Genomic DNA, 19,239 nt, shown 5'->3' with positions numbered 1-19,239 from the left:
TGGTACAGGCATATCCATTAGGGTTGACTCTATACATAAGTGTGGTAAATTGGTTAATTATGACAATTAATTATTACACGACTGTCTATTTAAGACTCATCAACCAATCTCTTTTGAATTGATATCTAGTATTTATCGTATTTGATGATTGCAATTATCGGGCTATTTATAAGAATTTCCTGCCTTGTGACAGCATTATAGATAGCCCTGCCTTGCTAAGGGAATTGTAAACTTATTTGACCTATTACCAAATTGGATCTCATTATCTCAAATGGTTATAGAGCTGTAGGGAAAACATGATAACATGTGCTAACCTGTGAATTTGACATTGACTCCAGTTTGCAGGCTATGTGATTAGGGTGTTTCACAATGTATAAGCGTATTCAATTCTTATTGTTGGTTACTGTTTCGCATCCACTAGACTGGTACGAAGCTCTAATATCAATCATGGCTGTAGCAGCAGAGGGGGCGAATCGGACATTTTGTCCAATCGTTATTTGGCTTAATTATTACTTTCTGCACTCAACGATCTAGTGTCGTCAGCGCCTGGTAAAAAAAAAACGACGACGTCGTTGGGGGATCGTCGCGTCGTCATTTGGTTTAATTAACACCTTCTGCGCGCCGATCCCCAGTGTCGTCAGCGTCCGGTAAGCACATCGACGACCGCGTCGATGTCATCGCCCCCCTCTGCTGCTAAGTGGTTATTTACAATGAGGGTCTTTATGATCTTACAAACAGAGTGATCACTAACTCCTCCTCCTGTAGATCAATTAGGTTATTTGACTGATCGGTGAGTTTAAAATTAATTCTCGTTAAAAACCGATCATGGCATCGCATATAGACCGGATTAATCGGATTCTCAACGATTAAATATCCCGGAGGGGCTGTTGGTGAAAATGAATAAAGGATATATCCCTGTTGAGCTTGATTTGATTGATTGGTATCTACCTGGTAACTCCCTTCGATAACATCACACACTAGATTGATTGCTATCACCGATGCGATATTTACGTTGTACGGGGCAATATGCCTACCATCATCCCCGTTATCGTGTCTGAGGATATGAGTTGATGGACTGAGAAAATCATTAAGAGACTTTTTTAGTTCTGGCGCGTTGTATCCTGGAAACTTGAAATCGGGTAAATCGGCTTCTGCGATATTATACTCGGTTAGGAATTTTTGTTTATTATCATCGCTGTTATCGGATATTGCTTTAACGATTCGTTCATTGATATATTCCATGTCTGATATAAGTTGATTTAACGCCTCAACGTGTTTTTGTGCTTTTGTTTCCCATAGCCGGCCTAGTTGTAATTGGTAATCACGATTAATCCCGATAAAATAACTATTAATATCACTTAAACTAATTATGGCCGCGTCGGACAATTTAGGAGTTTCCTTATACGAAAATATCCATTGCATGGTATTCCTGTCTTGAAATGTAAACCTACTGGGTAATAATAACACGCTTTTTATAATAGGCAAATCAATTTGATAAGTGGAATCAATCTTATGATACGATTGCTCATTCATGTGTGAGTCCGCGGGGATTTCATGAGGTGGATTCTTAGGCCATCCTAGTATGGTTCTTATTGAACTGTTATAGATATCAACCATATACCCCGGTGTGCTTATTTCAATCGTCGACGATAACGTCGGTTCATGAACCGTAATAGCGATTTTTGATTCCTTTCCTGTGATCGATTTTATCCTGCGTTGAAATTCTTTATTGATTTGCTCTATTTGGTATGACCCAGTTGGTATTGTAACCTCCTCCCAGTCTGGGGTTCCATCGGGTTTATTTGTCCGTGCAAAAACCAGCGAGTTATTAGGTTGTTGTCCGTTAAATGCGTCCGCTCGGATATTAGGCCAACTGTGATATACTCGCAATTTTGCCAGCGCTATTTCCTTTACTGGAACCGGTGATGGAAAGTTTACACTGAATTCGGGTTTCGTTGATGTTATCGATATCATATTTGTTTGTACCGGAGTGGTATTCTCCGCGATCCGCTGAAGTAATTGAGACCCTTCGGGGTTCAGCGACATTATTATTATTCGTTGTTTTTAGTGTCTAATTTTAACAACCAGGTGGTTTCGGCTTCCAGTTGAAAATCCTCGATTTTTGACATCGCGGAGCTATATAACTGGACCATCGTGGAGAATTCAACATCGGATACGAACAAATTATCAATTGACAACGAGATCAACCCGGATAATTTCGAGTACGCGTCGGATACTATTTGATGTTTTACTGTATACTCGTTGAGTTTTTTCTGAAAACACGATGATATCTTCCTAGTGATTGCGTTGGCGACTCCAGCAATTGTTGTCATCGCGGAGACGGCGATTGGAACAGCGATCGGGGCTATCGTGGTCACCGTGGATAAAACGACGCCGGTACCGGCCACTATACCCGACACCGAGTACACGACCGCGTCGATGGCGGTTATTTTTCGGCGGTATTTTTTTATTTTTGCACGGTATTGTTCGGAAAGCGTTTTCAAGTTCGCGGAAAATTCTTTTGCGGTATCGAATCGATATTGATGTGACGTCGGTGATACCTCTGATTCAATTTCCTTGGTGGTCATTTTTATTTTAAAAGAGCTAGTGTTTTTAATTACTTAGATTCGCTGCAAATTCCACATACCATGTAATGTTTGCCCGGGCTAGATTTCTATCAACAGCATAAATTGTAAACTGTTCAGTTGCGTTCCTGTCTATAATTGTTGATATTGTATTGTTAAACCCGGATGAACTCGACGATAATATATTAAACTGCATCATTGAAACCAGTGTCAATCGATAAATACCCTTGACAGTTGCGGTAATATTTACTGTATTCTGTGTAGGAGTCCAATCGAATGATCCATGCCGAATTGTGTATACTGTGTTGATGATGTTCTCATGAGGGATTTTTATTTTTTCGAATTGCTCTGCTACTCTCGGTAGTCCGTTTTTGATCGCTTCAACATCAGTTTTAATCGTTCCTATTTCCTGTATATGCGTGTCCACATCTTTTTTGTTCGCTGCAACCCTAGTAATGAGTGTATTTATTTCCTGTATATGCGTGTCTATACTTTTTTTGTTCGCTATAACATTAATTTTGAGTACTTCTATTTCCCCTTCATGCACGTCTATACTTTTTTTGCTCGCTATAGCATTAGTGTTAATTGTTTCTATTCTCTGTCCATGCGCGTCTACATTATTTATGACCGTTATAACATTAGTTTTGATTGTTTCTATTTCCCGTGTATTCTCGGTCATACTTTTTTTGTTCGCTGCAACATCAAGTTTGATTGTTTCTATTTCATATGTATGCACGTCTATACCTTTTTTGTTCGCTGCAACATCAGTTTTGATTAATCCTATTCCCCGCCAATACGCGTCTGCATTTTTTTTGTTCGCTTCAATATCGGTTTTGATTGTTCCTATTTCCTGTGTATGCGCGTCCACACTCTTTTTGTTCGCTTCAATATCAGTTTTGATTGTTCCTATTTCCTGTGTATGCGCGTCCATATTATTTATGATCGTTGTAACATCAGTTCTGATTGTTTCTATTTTCCGTCCATGCGAGTCTACATTATTTATGATCGTTGCAACATTAGCGCCGATTATTCCTATTTCTCGTTCATGCGCGTCTACATTCCCTTTGCTCGTTGCAACATTAGTTTTGATTGTTTCTATTTCCTGTCTATACGCAATGATATCATTTATAGTTATTGTGATTTCATCCGGCCTGGTATTTTTTTTACCAAAGAATTTATCAAAGTTGTCATCGATCCTGTTAACATTTTTTCGTAACGTGTAAAATTGGCCCGACAGCGTCGTAAACTCCGAAATAGTATTCTTTATTGTTGCAAGATTTGGTTCGGTTACCGTCGGGGTCCCAAAAAAACTAGCGGTAGTGAGTTGTATATCGGTGACAGATTTTTTCACCCGCGCGTCGAATTCGATCATAGATATATTCAACGATGTAAGTCTGTCTCGAACGGATGTTATCTCATTCGTCACCTCCGATATATGTTTACCCGGTTTGAGTCGTCCGTCGCCGGTATACAACGCGATAGTGCCATTGGCGACATTAGGATGTCGCATTAAAACGTCATCCAGCGACACATTACTGGATTTCAATTTACCCTGGCGGTCTTGAAATACAACTATTTCACCTGGGTCAACACTTGTTAAATTCAACGTATCAGCGATTTCATCCTCGATTAGTTTTTTTATGTCATCGGTGGTAGGCGTTTCCGTGGGCTTTTTCAGCACCGAAACCGGTCGTCCCCAAATATCAATCATTATTATCTAATGTAATTGTCTCTAAATTTCCCACTAGTGTATTCGTTTACAACCACATGAGGTGGTTTTCGCGATGATGAAATCGCCGCAAGTACGTTTAATACCTCACGACCACATATCGGTGGGTCACTTAATCGCTGTGTTGGCAGCGTGGAATAAAAAACCCGGGCTGAACACGCCCGGGTTGAACACGCCCGGATATACCGCATGAACTCTTTCGGCGGGGCTAACCCGTATGAATCAAAATAGACGATCGCACGCGGATCAATCGCGTATGCAACCCAATGAGTTCCCGCTCCGGAGGACCCATCGAGGTTAATTATGCCGGTTTCAATATTCCTTGGTGCCGCCGGTAATTGATCCCTCATAAAAACACCTCTGAAGTTTTTTATCGCTAGCGCGTTTGCGGCGTCTATTAAATCAAAATTAGACATTGGAGTCATAGACTCAGGAGTCATTGACTCCCGAGTCAATAAACGGTTCCCGGTAGTCTTAGACCCTTTCCCGAATACCATGAATACGGGGTTCCCGGTAGTCTTAGACCCTTTCCGGCCACGGGTCGTTTTTTTTTGTAGCCTTTCCCGGTTGCCTTCTTCAATGCCATTCCCGCCGCGGTACCAACGGCTCCTAACGCCGCCGCCTTAGCCACTGCTGGTGCGGCCGCGGCAATCAATGCCGGAATCGCGGCTAACAGCGGAAATATCCCACCGGTCTTTTCCATGTTTTTAATCGCTGCGGCTGAAAAATCTATTTGAACACCCTTTTTATTCTTCATCGCATTATTGAAATGTTTTATTTGACGCGCCGTCAACGATATCTTATGATTACCACCTGCCATCTGTGACGGCTTCAGCGTTATTGTGGTTCCGCATTGCTTAGCCGACTTTGATCGTAATTTCTTGACTTGACCATCAGTCAACTCTACACTGACGACACTATACGACATTTTATTGTAAACGCGTTTGTGTTTTCAATTACATGTTTTCCACTGGCGCATCAACGATTCTCATTCGTCCACCAACACCTTCTAGCAGCATTGATTTATCGCTGAGAATGACAGCAACCGCTCTATAATTAACACCACCCGGGGGGGCTATACGAGCTCGGAAGTGTATATCAACGACGGATTGTCTCGTTAAATCAAGATGTTCCAGCGAAAAATAATAAATCGGATACAGTTTTTTAAAATCAAGTTGTGATATTTGCAAACCGGTGTCGACGTTTTGATCACGACCCATATATGACAGCAATCGATGATACACACGTGCGATATGGTTGTCATCGTAATTAAGCTGTATATCCTCGGATGGTTCCTGTTGTCCGTTTATTCTCAGCGAAACATCCCTAACTCCTAATTGATCAAATATCATATGGCTGTGTTCTTGATTACCCAATCGATTCCTATTCTGTAGCGCTATGAATATATGACGCGGGGCTGAAACACCCTGTTTTGATGCTAGGTGCCATGTAAACGTATCGGCGACGTTATCCTCTTTAGCATCAGTGGTTACCGCTAGCCAACTCAACAGCGATTTCCCTCCCTGTTCCATAAATGCTAACAATTGTGCTTCCGTGGTAACTGATGGAGTCAGCACCGGCATCCACAATGCCATTTTAGTTAAAATGACTTTACCGGCAGCGACGCCAGCAGCATGCCATATTGCATTGTTATCATCGCCCCTTCGCGTCAGCGCGATTGTATGCTTAGCCCCATAGACAACTTTTCTGACATTTCTGCAGAATCCAAATATGTGATGGAGTGGAATCGCGCATGAAAACTGCCGACGTGGTCTTTTTAGCATCAACATTCGTGCTGCGAATCCCATATTGTAATTATCGTTAAGACTTTTTATAACAGTGAAATTAGCGCCTGGTTTTGCTCTGCGATCTGGATTGGTTGCTTCATCCTGGTCAATTGTGGTATTTTCTTTTATTAGCACGTTGATATACTGAAAATGATCAGCGTTATCGGCGGAGTCCTTCGCAAACATCATAGATGGGCCCGCCGATCTCGTATAATCGTCCGAGTATCTCGCTAACCCAATTATCGTCGTTGCAACATCAACCTCGCGTTCTATTGACTCAATTTCTCGCCCGTCAATAAGATATCTGGCGCTCTCAAATAACGCCATGATACCGTTGTTGACGAAACCAACTCGAACATGATCGTTATCTGCGTATGGTGCATTATCGGCAGCATTTGTCACGAGTTCTCCCTCAATTTCGATAAACGCTTCACATGGCAGAAAGTATCTACTGGTATCTTGGACCTGAAGTTCAATTCGCGATCGTAGGTCAGGTTGCGCTGCATAATAAGAATAATATTGATAATCGCGGACAGAATCATCCCTGCGCACTGGGGCATCCATATCAAACGCGGGATCAGCGGTTCGCGCAAACATTTTATTATTTATCATGTTGATGTTTTCAATTGCGATTTTCTTTGAATTCTGCTTAAGACCACTCCCCCGCTATTGCGTTCATGGGCGCGTTGGTGGATGACTGAGCCGCCAACGACTCTAGTTTTTCTTCCACGGCGTTATTTATTACTTTACTGACATTTGCAGGCATCACTGTCGTTGATGGCATTACCGGTGGTTTCTGTTTTTTTCTCCTGGATTTCACCAATGACATTAGTTTGTCTCGTGCGGCAGAAAACGCCCTTCCGGCAACATCTCCAATGGCACTAATACCCTTATCACGAATAACATCAATAGCCTTCATTCCTAATTGTTTGGCTAACGGCGCTACTTTTGGAGCCATTCTTGTAAATAACCCCGCAATGGTGCTACCGAGACCATCTCCATAGTACGCGCGGTAAACAGGCAATCGCGAGTTTACCACGTAGACGAGTACTGGTTTATCATGATTGTAGTGTATGATCATCCTTATTAAAAACACCAGTTTTCCAATTAATCATCCACGAGCTCGTCTATGAGCGTTCGATATGCATTAATGTCCATAATACCGCCTGCAAATAACCGCTTGCAAATATCAGCGGCCTCATTGATTATTTCCGGAGAGTTATTTCCGGCTCGTTTTCCTCCAATTAGTACCTCTAGCCGTGATATATCACTGAGAACACTATTAGGGCAGGTAACGCCGTAGGATTCTTTACCAACAGGGTATCCTTTTCCTTTTTTTGGTGTTATACTCTTAACTTCCTTGTGGAATGCGTCGTAATCGGATTTACTACGATGTGGTAATGCATCTTTATGTTTACTTGCTAAATACACTATTCTTGCCCAGTCCTTTAACGACTTTATATTTTTCTCGTAACCGCTATTGATATGCTTCTTATCTCGTATGCTCTTAGCAAAATTGTTGGCAGTAAAATTAATTAATTCTTCCCTGTTGCTGAAGCCTCTAATTTGATCTATTGTGCTCTTCTTGAGTACAATACGGGGTATATTCCCCTCTTTTTCTTCCGGTATTTCTTCTTCTGGTATTTCTTCTTCCGGTATTTCTTCTTCTGGTTCTTTCGCAGTAGCACCTAGTTCTTCCTCGTCGGCCATTGTAACATAAGGTTCTTGTGGTTCGGTTATAGCGAGTGGTGGCGGTCTCCGTGTTGTAGCAGCCGCTATTTTTGCAGGAAGTGTTTCTAAAGACCTTTTTGTTTGTTCGGTCTGAGCCGCTATCTTTTCAAGCGCACCAAGAACGGGTACAGTTGCCGCCGTAACATCTTTGGTCGCTTTAGTTACCGGGGCAAAGAGTTGTTCGCTTCCAACAGTAAAATCAGTTTGCATTTGCTGCCGCGTTTGAAGTTGTTCTCGGACCCTGTCTCGTAACGGTATGAACTTTTTAAGCGCTGCTAGCCGCTCTCTGGCTAGCCGAGTAGTAAGTGATTCACCTACCATTATTGCAATTGCGAAGCAATTTCTAATTTCTCGCCGGAGGCTCCGTCTATAATTCTTCTAATGTTTTTGATTTTACTAGAAATCTCCCTGCGTCGTTCATAAACACGTCCAAGTTTTTTTCGTATTATTTCAACGGCAGTGAATAGTCCAATGAATGCATTTGCGTCATTGTGGTACAAGTTTTCATTGATCGTATGTTGTAATCGTTTTATAAAAAAATACTCGCGGGCCAGGGTAAAACGCCCCCGTTTCGATTGTTCGTTAATAATTTCATAATCGGATAATATTTTTTCACTGTCGAGACCATCAGATAATTCAATTCCTTGATTTTTTAATTTTGAAATCTCGGCTAATATATTATTGATGTCTTCGATATTCATTATTCTTATAAAACATCTTGTTTCTAATATCAAAAATATTAATAAAAAGAAAAATGAAACCCCGTGTATCAATCCCGAGGTGTTTAATAATTCGTTAGACGTGACCTCGTCAGCGCCATAGGCGCCGGTGACTTCGTATCTACATATGAAAATCGAATTCTATGCCCGGTCTTTTTTGAGATTGCTGTTTGATATACTCGTTCTGCTACTTTTCGTATTGAGGCGATACAAATGTCAAAGTATCTACTGGCTTCATTCATCGACTGAAATATTTTTTCCTCGTGAGTTGTTGTATCAAATGACTTTACGGGTTTTGCTTTCTTTGGGTATTTACCGGTTTGGCCTTTTTTACTATTTTCACTCTGAGAGATGGCTTGCAAGTTTGTAAGAGAATTATCAGTCTTATTATTATTAATATGATCAATAACAAGCCCATTCTCGATTAATCCGTGAAAACATTCATAGATGATTCTGTGACAGAGATATTTCTTCTTTCCGGCACCAAACATTAAATACCCGTGATTATTTACGGTACCAACCGGCTTCTTCAGTTTGCGGTTTCTAACAATGCCGTCGCGAGACGCCTCGTAACTGACGAACACAGGATGCGGATGAAATTCTTGGTCCATTTGTATAATAATACTATTTGTCTAATTTATTATTTGGTTTAATTATGAATCTTTCAACGTAGTCCTGGGGGGTTTTGATGACGAAGTCGGCGGTAGGGTCAATGACGGCGTTTTTAATTCGCTTGTCATAATAGCGTTTTAGTTCCCTGTATCGCTTTCCGCCACAATTAATACACAACTGCGATTTTCCTCTTACACCGACGTGACAAACCAAGCACGGGAGGGGGCCAAGAGAACCATTACGAACGCTTTGTAAATGGTATCCGCAGAATTCACCTCTACATGATTTATTGCACGGGGTTATCGACCCAATCATCAACCATTTGCAGTGATTCATTATACTATATTCTTTCATTTAAATACTTGTTTTAATTATATGGATGAGTTCGAGAGATTGGCAGTAATTAAGCCCTGGAAAAATATTAAGTTCAATCTCGATAGAGTCCTCAAGGACACACCAAAAGCGTTAATAAACGATAAAACCCTGTTGAATAAAATACGCGATTGTATCAATGAATTCAAACGTGATGGTGCATCTCATAGTTGGTCAACATTTCGAATTGATGGTGTTGTTGATGCTACCATGAACGACAACCGCGCAGCAACGATAATATCACAACTTGACAGTAAAAGGTATTTCTTCAGAGTAAAATTCATTGTCCGGGTGGAATCAGGCGATTGGATCATACGTGATAAATTTGAACCAGTTTTCAGCGACAAGAAAACAGTCACTGTCAGCCGCGACTCCAAGCCGGGGTTGTTAACCGGAATTGATAGACCATACTATGAACGAGCGTATCCTGAAACAGCAGTTGTTTATGGAATATACCCGTTAAATAAGAAACCTGATATCGGAAAACTGAAACCGATGAAACAGTCAACGGGGATAAATTGTGTAGCAGAACGAATAATAGAGCATTTTACAAATGCGTGTCGAGGAAACAAATTGACTGATTTACGACGTAGCAAAATCAACCAGTGGGAACTAACCGTAAAAGAGCGTGGAGCGACCATCAGCGACATAGCGAGATTAGAAACGTCGTTGAGATTTCCAATAACCGTTACAACGATAACCGGTGAAGTATTATACGAATCGAAGTATAAATCGAAGGGAGCCCCAATCAAAATTATTGATCATAACGAACACGCATGGACGCCCGCGATCACAATATTTCCACGGGATAGAACAGTAAAGTATATACCCGAAGAATTCCTGGGAGAACAATTCTCCAAGGACGGTTTTCTCGCGGAGAGGAAACTATTTGATGCTATTGCCTACTTGTGTAAAAACGACCCTGTATCAGTGTGGTTACTTCGCAGCGCTGAAAACGATGCGGATACCTTTGATCAGTTTGTAAGACCAAACGGCGAATTATATCGCACTGAAGCATTTCACAACAGGATGAAAAAAACCGCCATAGAATTTGAGGAGCATGATGAACAACTGCTAACAAATTGTTTTACGATTCCATCGGTTGCGGCTCATGTTGCAGCAAGGAAAAATGCGTGGAGACCAACGCGCAAGGAATTTCTGCCGGATGTACAATCCAGTTGTTTGGAATACTATCACGGTGGACTATGGAACACTGAATACAGCCGCGACGCTATGATCTCGGTTGATATGGTTGCCTGTTATCCAGCGAGTTTTCTCGGGTATGGATTCGCCGCTGAGTACTTTAGACGATTTGGACACCCCAGTCATGAAATGACTCGTGTTGCTATTAATGGACCACTGCCTGATTTTGATTTAACCGGATTCGCTCGCATAGTATCATTTGAATTCGCGGCAGGACTCCATCGCTGTTGCTATATTTGGATCGGTAGACACATGGCTGAAAAGAAGTGGCTGCCAATAGCGCTGCTACGGTATATGATTGATTGTAGCATGCTAGTTTCGTTGATTGTCAGTGACGCGATTATATCATACCGGGCGCAGACTGAAGTCTGGTTACCAGAACCGGAGCGTCTAGATAGCATAATTGACGAGTCCAGAAAAAACATTGATGCCGACGAGGAATATATCATCGAATGGTCCAGGAGGATATTTAACCAACGAAACAGAGAGGCAAAAGATCTCGGTAGAAGAATAATTGGTAAGTTCACACAAGGTGGAAAAAACCACGACTACAAACGATATTGCTCACGGCTGATTATAGATGACGCAGAATATGATTTCGTAATCAAGGACGCAGTGGCAAAAAATAGATACGTGAACTGCAAAACAGCTTTCTTGTCCAATGGAACGAGGTTGGGTACAGTTGTTACCTACAGCGACGGAGACAGCCCGGCGTATCCACATTTGAGGGCGTCTATGCTGGGTTATGCCGCTATCAATTTATTCTCGATGATAAATAGATTCCCCGATACCGCGGTTAGAGTAGCCGTTGATTCGTTTTATATAGACGTAAAGTATAAGGGAAACATAGCCGAGTTTACTAGTCCGGACGAGAGTTGGGGTGCATGGAGAATTAAAAATGAAATACGACGCGATTATTCCCCGTCAGCAGATGTCACCGTTGAGAACAACTACTTACGCGGTGATAAATTGTCAGAATGGTCTAATGCACCATCGTGTTCTGATCCAATTTGTAGACACAAAACAGTTTATTTAAGCGGCTGTGGCGGGTCGGGAAAGACGACTCGGGCAATTGAATTATTTCGAACGCGGGCAAGTATAATCGTGCTTACACCGACCCATAGACTAGCGCGAGAGATAAAACAACGAAATGTTGACGCCGTTACTTATCACAGCTTTTTTCGATACAGCGGCGGTGAGTGGACTCCTGATCGAATGGGTGAAAAATTTATTCCCGACATTATCATCTGGGATGAGATATGTACTGTTTCGTTAGATACTTTACAAATGTTTCTTGAGTGGTTGCTGCGCGCGAATACAGCGGTAATCATGTGTGGGGACCATGGCCAACCACCACCATTTGTCGGCGAGGGTCCACATGATTGGTTAAGGGGTTTTGTGGACTATTATGAAGAAACCGATACTGATTACCGAGCACTTGATGAACAACTGCGCGAGGTTAAAAAACTAATCAGATTACAGCCGGATAGAATTCAATGTGAAATAATCCGCGAGGTGATTCCGGAAACGCCGTTAAATGAATTCTGGGAAACATGGAGACCAAACGATTTGATTGTAGCGAGCAGAAAGATAGTCAGAGACACACTTCAGCGGAGGTTGTTTGCGTTGCATAAGGAAAAGTTTCCAACGCGTCCAGTGCCGTTATGTTATAGACCCGCGGACACACGGCGGCAGAACATTGAAGTTGAAATTCCAGCCCCGACAGCGTCGGGGACAAAAAAACAAATTCTCGTGCTGAATGATATTGTGCTCGTTGATATCGGTGTCGTCGAGGACGCGCTACGTGCTGATAAATCCCCGTGGACGCTAGGATACGCAACAACAATACATTCCTCGCAGGGACTAACCATCACGGACACAATTGTTTGGATAGTTGATAATCGCATCGAATGGTCGAATCTAGTCTATCTTGCAGTGTCCAGAGTACGAAGGATAAATCAGCTTCGAAGAATTGTTATTGACGGAGCCGGTGACGGAGTCACTGACGAAGCCGGCGACAAAGTCACCATCGATGCAAGCGTCATTGATAGAAAACTCTCGGGTTACCGCCAACAGGATAAAAAAAAACAGCGGCGTTTTGATATTGATGCCGAATTAATAATCTCGCTACGACAACAACAGAATAATCACTGCGCGAGTTGCAATTGTATAATGAGTTGGCGTTATTCGGATAAAGACACTCGCCAATTTACCGTGGATAGGATCGATAACAGTCTCGGTCATGTCAAAAACAATGTGAGGTTGACCTGTCTTGAGTGCAATAGACGCAACGGCGCTAGTTAAGACCACGTGGGGGCAATTGAGTATCGTTAGGTATCACTTGTAGTTGCTCGCGTGTAAATCCGCGCTGAGGAGCAGTTGAATCCAGTCTGTAGATCGGTGGTCTACCAGTTGATCGTGTTATCGTTGATATGTTATGTGTGGTAACACTCCAAATAGGATCAGTAGCTCTTTTTTTACCGCCTTCAAGCTCTCCTGGTTCATACAGATATCTAACAGTGACATCGCCGAGAATCGGCTTGAAAACGCTATCTATTTTTGATCTTCCGGGTATATACCCGTATTTAATCGCGTCGTTGGGCTTCATGTTGATTGCTCGGGTAATCTCGTTATTTAACGCTGCAATTACGCCTGGCAACCTTTTAACCCATTCACGAGATCGTTTTTCCTGGATGAATTCCTTCGCGTATTGATATCCAAATAACCGTTCAGCAAGAGTCCGATTGAATCGTTCAACAATTGCCTGATCACGATGTAGCGCAGTATGACCTCGTCGTATCGCGACGCTATGATGTTTCAGCGTTGATAAAACAGCGCCGCGAAATTCACTACCAGGATCAACTTGTAATAGATTTGGCCAGCGCAGAGGGCCTCTTCGATAAATTCTTTCAAACGCAGCGGCTACTTCAGTTGCCGACTTTGTTTTTAACGGCTCCGCTTGTTTGTATCGACTCGCAACATCAACTACGGTTAGCGCGTATTTGTAACCGTTGTCATGCGGCAAAAATAGTATATCAGCCTGATGAACTTCATTAGGTACGCTGACATCAAAGCGCGAGAAGTTGATTTGTTTAGGCGGTGGTAGATAAATTTGCCATATAGCCTGTTTGGATAACCAATTAGCCGCAGTGGCCTTTGTTACCTTTGCAGCGCTTGCAAGCTTACCAATTGCGGCCTTCCCCTTCCAGTATCCTCTCGGAGAATAATAGATGGATTCCATGTTGTTATTATAAACGCTATCGTTTTCAATTACCAGCGCCAGAAGCTCCGCTTCCAATCATTAATTTACCTTTCATAGCCGATTTTACCAACCATGAGGCCAATTTTTCTTTGACGGATTTATCAGGAATAGCATTTAACGCGTGAATTAATTTTACATCCGCGATATGACGCTGTTGCAGATCGCTACTTTTGTAAGCAACATCATGAGCATGACACGCCTTATCGATAGCGTTTATTGGATACTCACCGGGTTTGGGCTGATTTTGATCATCGAGTCTAATATCTAATCGTGTTCCGGGGCCACAGTAGTTATATCCTGGGAGGTGTTTTTCTCCTGGATACTTTGCCCACGGTGTTCCGGGGAGTTTTGCCAATTTGGCTGCGATGTCACCTCCTCGCTTTTTTTTAAAACATCTCCGGGTCTAATAGAAATAAATCTAAATTTCTTTGTACCGCATTGTACACACTTGCCAGTAAGCGCCGATCTGTTATTTCTTGTTGTAGCGGTTGTCATATCATTTGTGCCAGTACGCACTCTGCACTTCACACAATATAGATCCATAATTTATGTATAGAGATATGAATATAATTGATTTTTCGGCGACTAAAACAAGAGAACCAGTTAAGCATGTTGCAGCGTTACCAAACTCGATCCGGATGATTATCATCGGACCATCTGGATCCGGCAAGACGCAATTGTTACTCAATTTAATAATGAGATGGATGAAGTGGGATAAGTTATATTTGGTTGCTCCTAGCGTAGATGATCAACGTTGCTACGAGGTGTTGAAAGATTTCAACGAGAATGCATCAGCGATCGCTAAAAAAAATGTTATTGAGTTTATTACGGATATCAATGATGCACCGGGTATTGATGATATTGATGGCGACGTTAACAATCTAGTCGTGTACGATGATGTTATGTTAGATAATCAAAAAAACCCAGCTAGGATATTTTCCAGAGGCAGGCATAAAAACACTGACGTGATATATGTCACTCAACGATACACTCAGATTCCAAAAGTAATCAGAGACAACTGTAATATTCTTGCTGTATTCAACGGCGTTGATACACACACGCTACGAAATATTTGGCAGACATGGTGCGGCGGTGACATGGACTTTAATGTTTTTCGAAACTTTTTTAGTCATGCTCAGTCGACCCCACATGGATTCGTAACGATAAATTTACATGATCCTCGGACACGATATCGTATCGGACTTGACCAAATATTCGGTTAGTTGTAAATAATTTTCATTGTAAATAACCACTTAGCAGCAGAGGGGGGCGATGACATCGACGCGGTCGTCGATGTGCTTACCGGACGCTGACGACACTGGGGATCGGCGCGCAGAAGGTGTTAATTAAACCAAATGACGACGCGACGATCCCCCAACGACGTCGTCGTTTTTTTTTTACCAGGCGCTGACGACACTAGATCGTTGAGTGCAGAAAGTAATAATTAAGCCAAATAACGATTGGACAAAATGTCCGATTCGCCCCCTCTGCTGCTGCTGTAATGTGTCGATACTCTGACCAAAAACGCATATTCAACCATAGGCACATTAAGCCGTTTTGGTGGACTCTTTATGTATGCAATGTCATTATTTTTCGATCAAATTTTTTAAAGAACCGGCACTTATGTATAAAACCACTACAAGATTGTGCTTAGGTGATTCTCTTTTGGCACAAGCACAATGCAAACTTCCAAAGAAACATCTCACCGTGAGAGAAGTTGACAGAGACTATGAAACATATGCAATTAATTTCCACAAACCAATAATAAATGCCCCCACCCAAGAATCATCCACCATTGAATTTTCAAAGCACGCCTATTAGTGACTTTGCGTTGATTTTGAGAAGCAAAGTGTCGTCTCAATAGTTAGAAATTTCTTAGTGACATAAATGCGTGCCTGTGGACAAATCACCAGACAAGCGGATGGAAAATTATATTTTGGATCTTATACATATGTGTGTGTGTGTGTGTGTGTGTGTGTGTGTGTGTGTATTTAATGGCACATCAGCACAGTCGTGGCTACATAATGTCATATATGTTTTGGAATCACAAAGAGGCATGCAAAGCAAAGAAATAGACCAAAATATGTTATCGAATAATTTGCGGAATGCATTATTTCAAAATGTCATTGACTCTCTCAGAAGGAATATCATTATTTGACTTATCTCAGAAAACGCGGTTGTCTCCATTATTCGCATATTGCGAAATGCAGAAGGAAAATATGACACATTGTTCATCACCGAACCATCTAGCGTATATGACCAGTTAAAGGTTCGAGCAAATGATACTATTGTTTGATTTTTTAAAATATCCAATTCCTTTATTTCAATATATTTAAGTCCAAATATTTTGAGCAAAATCTATAGATGACGTAGCCGTATTTCAAACAATATAACAAATCTCCAAATTTCGAGTTTCAAACTAAATGAAATGCACTTACGTAATTAATATTATCTTTATCTTAGCCATAAATATCATTCGATCGATTATCCTGGATTGAAATAACAACTGATAAGACGTAAGCCTTTTCAAGTGACAACGGACTGGGAGAATAACATACACTATCGGCGTAGAAATCCCTTAAGGTACTATAAGAGAGAGAGAGAGAGAGAGAGAGAGAGAGAGAGAGATATTGTATTTAACATCACTTTTGTTATTACTTTGGCTTTTATATCATGTCACGGAAATGATGAGCTAAGCGCCGCAACTGACCCAGCCTGGTCAAATTTGTAATCTTTCAGTGTGTTTCACATTGACTTTGTCTATCCATAAACTATTCACAAAATTTAAAAGTAATATCTATTTGTATTAATGTTCTGTCAACAAACTGAACAATGCCTTTGGGTTTAGTTTGTTGTATGATGACTTGAAATAAAAACTAGTAATCGAGGATGAATACTGTGAACGTACTTAATACAATTTTAATAAGACAATCATTGATAAAACCAAAATCATTGTGTGTTTGAAATATTGTTAATAATATTGAATGATATGATTTTCATGAGGCCTTACTGGATATTTGTGAGTTCTCTTCAACATTAATGTTCGTCCCCTTTTTCCTGGAAATGAAGATGCTCTTTAAAAGTAATGTTTCTTAATTTCTTCGCAATGTACACTTGTACGCACACTCACTTGCACAAAATATCTTGACTGATGTTGGGTCTTCTAGACTTTCAAAATGAATATCGATATTTACCTGCCTTTAAAAAAAAGAACCCAATTTAAAAAGAGTTTTTACAAATCTCATTCCAATTATCATATCTATCATACGGTAATCTGATCGCAAAGCAGATGTAGCAATATTTATTGTTACTAAACATTATTATTGTTTGCTTAAATTAGTAAAACATATAAAGGAAATGTAAAGTTTAAAGGTTTACGTTAAATTTCCAATATTCTGATTAGTTTGTCTTAAGAAGAATGTCGAGAAAACAAAATTATAGCCACTGTTCATCTAAATAGCTTATTGATGCTAGAACCAATTTCATTCTATATTAGAAGATAATGTTTTATTCCGTGCTCGGTTTCACATTTAGTCGAGTTTTCTTTTCTTGTTGTATTGAGTACTATTTTGTGTGTGATCTGTCACATCAACCCAAATTTCATCAATGGTAAGAGTCAGTGCATGAAGTTGAACAGTTTTATGAACACATCTGTTTAAATAATAATAAATTGTAAATCCTGAGTAATTTGATCTATTTAACAATGTTAGGAAATAAAGAAGAAACAAAATTGAAACAATACTATTTTGAAACTCGAACCTGGTTCTTTCGTGGGACTGGTGGTAGCTGTACCGTGAGAGAAATTAACTTTTATAAGTATTTTGTCTTTGACCATACTATCAAGTTACATATTAGAACAAATAAATGTACGTGTACGTGACGATACATGCTGTAATCTTAACTCTGCAGTATATCTGATTTCTGCATAATGATGGTTTTGTCATAATTCAATCTTTAGACAGCATACAGAATGTACAAAATAAATTCATATGATTATTTAAACGGAATATACAAACGTGTTCTTTCTCATGATTTTTGAGGACTAGTGCTCAGCAAATAATGTGGAAAATGAAATCTTTCATTTGAAAGGAATATATTTACTTGAACTTTTTAGATGCTACAAAGAACGAATTTAAACACCAAGCGAGCAATTTCCTGGTCTAGAGAACAGTAGAAACTTCGTCACGCAGGTCTTGACTAGTGTATATAAATGACTACTATGTATGTGACTATCATATATACGACTACTATATATGTGACTGATATATCTTTGCATGATAGAGAAGTATAAAACAAACGATCCAAATAGATGCAAGAAAGAAAACAACAACTATAAACGGGAACCTATGCATCTATGTTATACCGTCATCTGAAAAACACAATCGTAAAACAAGAATCAGATACTCGTCAGGAAATAGATTCATTAATTTGTTTGGAAATTTATTTCATAAGAAGAGACAATATATTAAATTGAATTAAAATAATTGCGTAGCTAGCTCGATATGTATGAATTCAAGGGTTTTTGTTTGTCTAATCGACATTACTACACTAACATTTCTTAGAGCCTGGAAAATAAAGATTGCGCTCGGTTTTCGAATTAATCAAATTACTTACAACATGTGATTTAGACTCATAAATGAATGCATTGTCAACAATAGGAGAACCACATAATGCCTACACTGTTTTGTTCCACTATCTTTATCTCTTTTGACCCTGTCTCAAATATAGTTCTATATCGCATCGATTGTTACACCATATATAGACCCTTGATCCAGATGATACAATGGAGTAATTTTGTTAGGCATTTGTGTGACTTTAAAATCTTGCCAAGGGAAGTTTGTAATCAAGCGCATTTATAATGGTTTACACATGACAGTAATTTTGTTAGGCGTTTGTATGACTTTAAAATCTTGCCAAGGGATGTTTGTAATCAAGCGCATTTATAATGGTTTACACATGACAGTAATTTTGTTAGGCGTTTGTATGACTTTAAAATCTCGCCAAGGGAAGTTTGTAATCAAGCGCATTTATACTGGTTTACACATGACAGTGTAACACATGATCCACTATTAACAAGTTAGTTTTTCATGAACTAGATTTCAGACCCAGGTCTTGACGTATAATTCTGAAATTGGCGTTGAGTGCAAACTTTTGAAGGATGCCTGTGGAAACAACGGTAGCATGCTTTAAAGACGTACTTGTTTGCAAATAATGCTTCAAAAGAAGATTTATGGGACAA

The sequence above is a fragment of the Sinohyriopsis cumingii genome, chromosome 15, assembly GCF_028554795.1.
Source record: "Sinohyriopsis cumingii isolate HCF-2022 chromosome 15, ASM2855479v2, whole genome shotgun sequence".
Lineage (NCBI taxonomy): Eukaryota > Metazoa > Mollusca > Bivalvia > Unionida > Unionidae > Sinohyriopsis > Sinohyriopsis cumingii.
The sequence above is the reverse complement of the archived record's forward strand: the minus strand, read 5'-3'. Positions refer to the sequence as shown.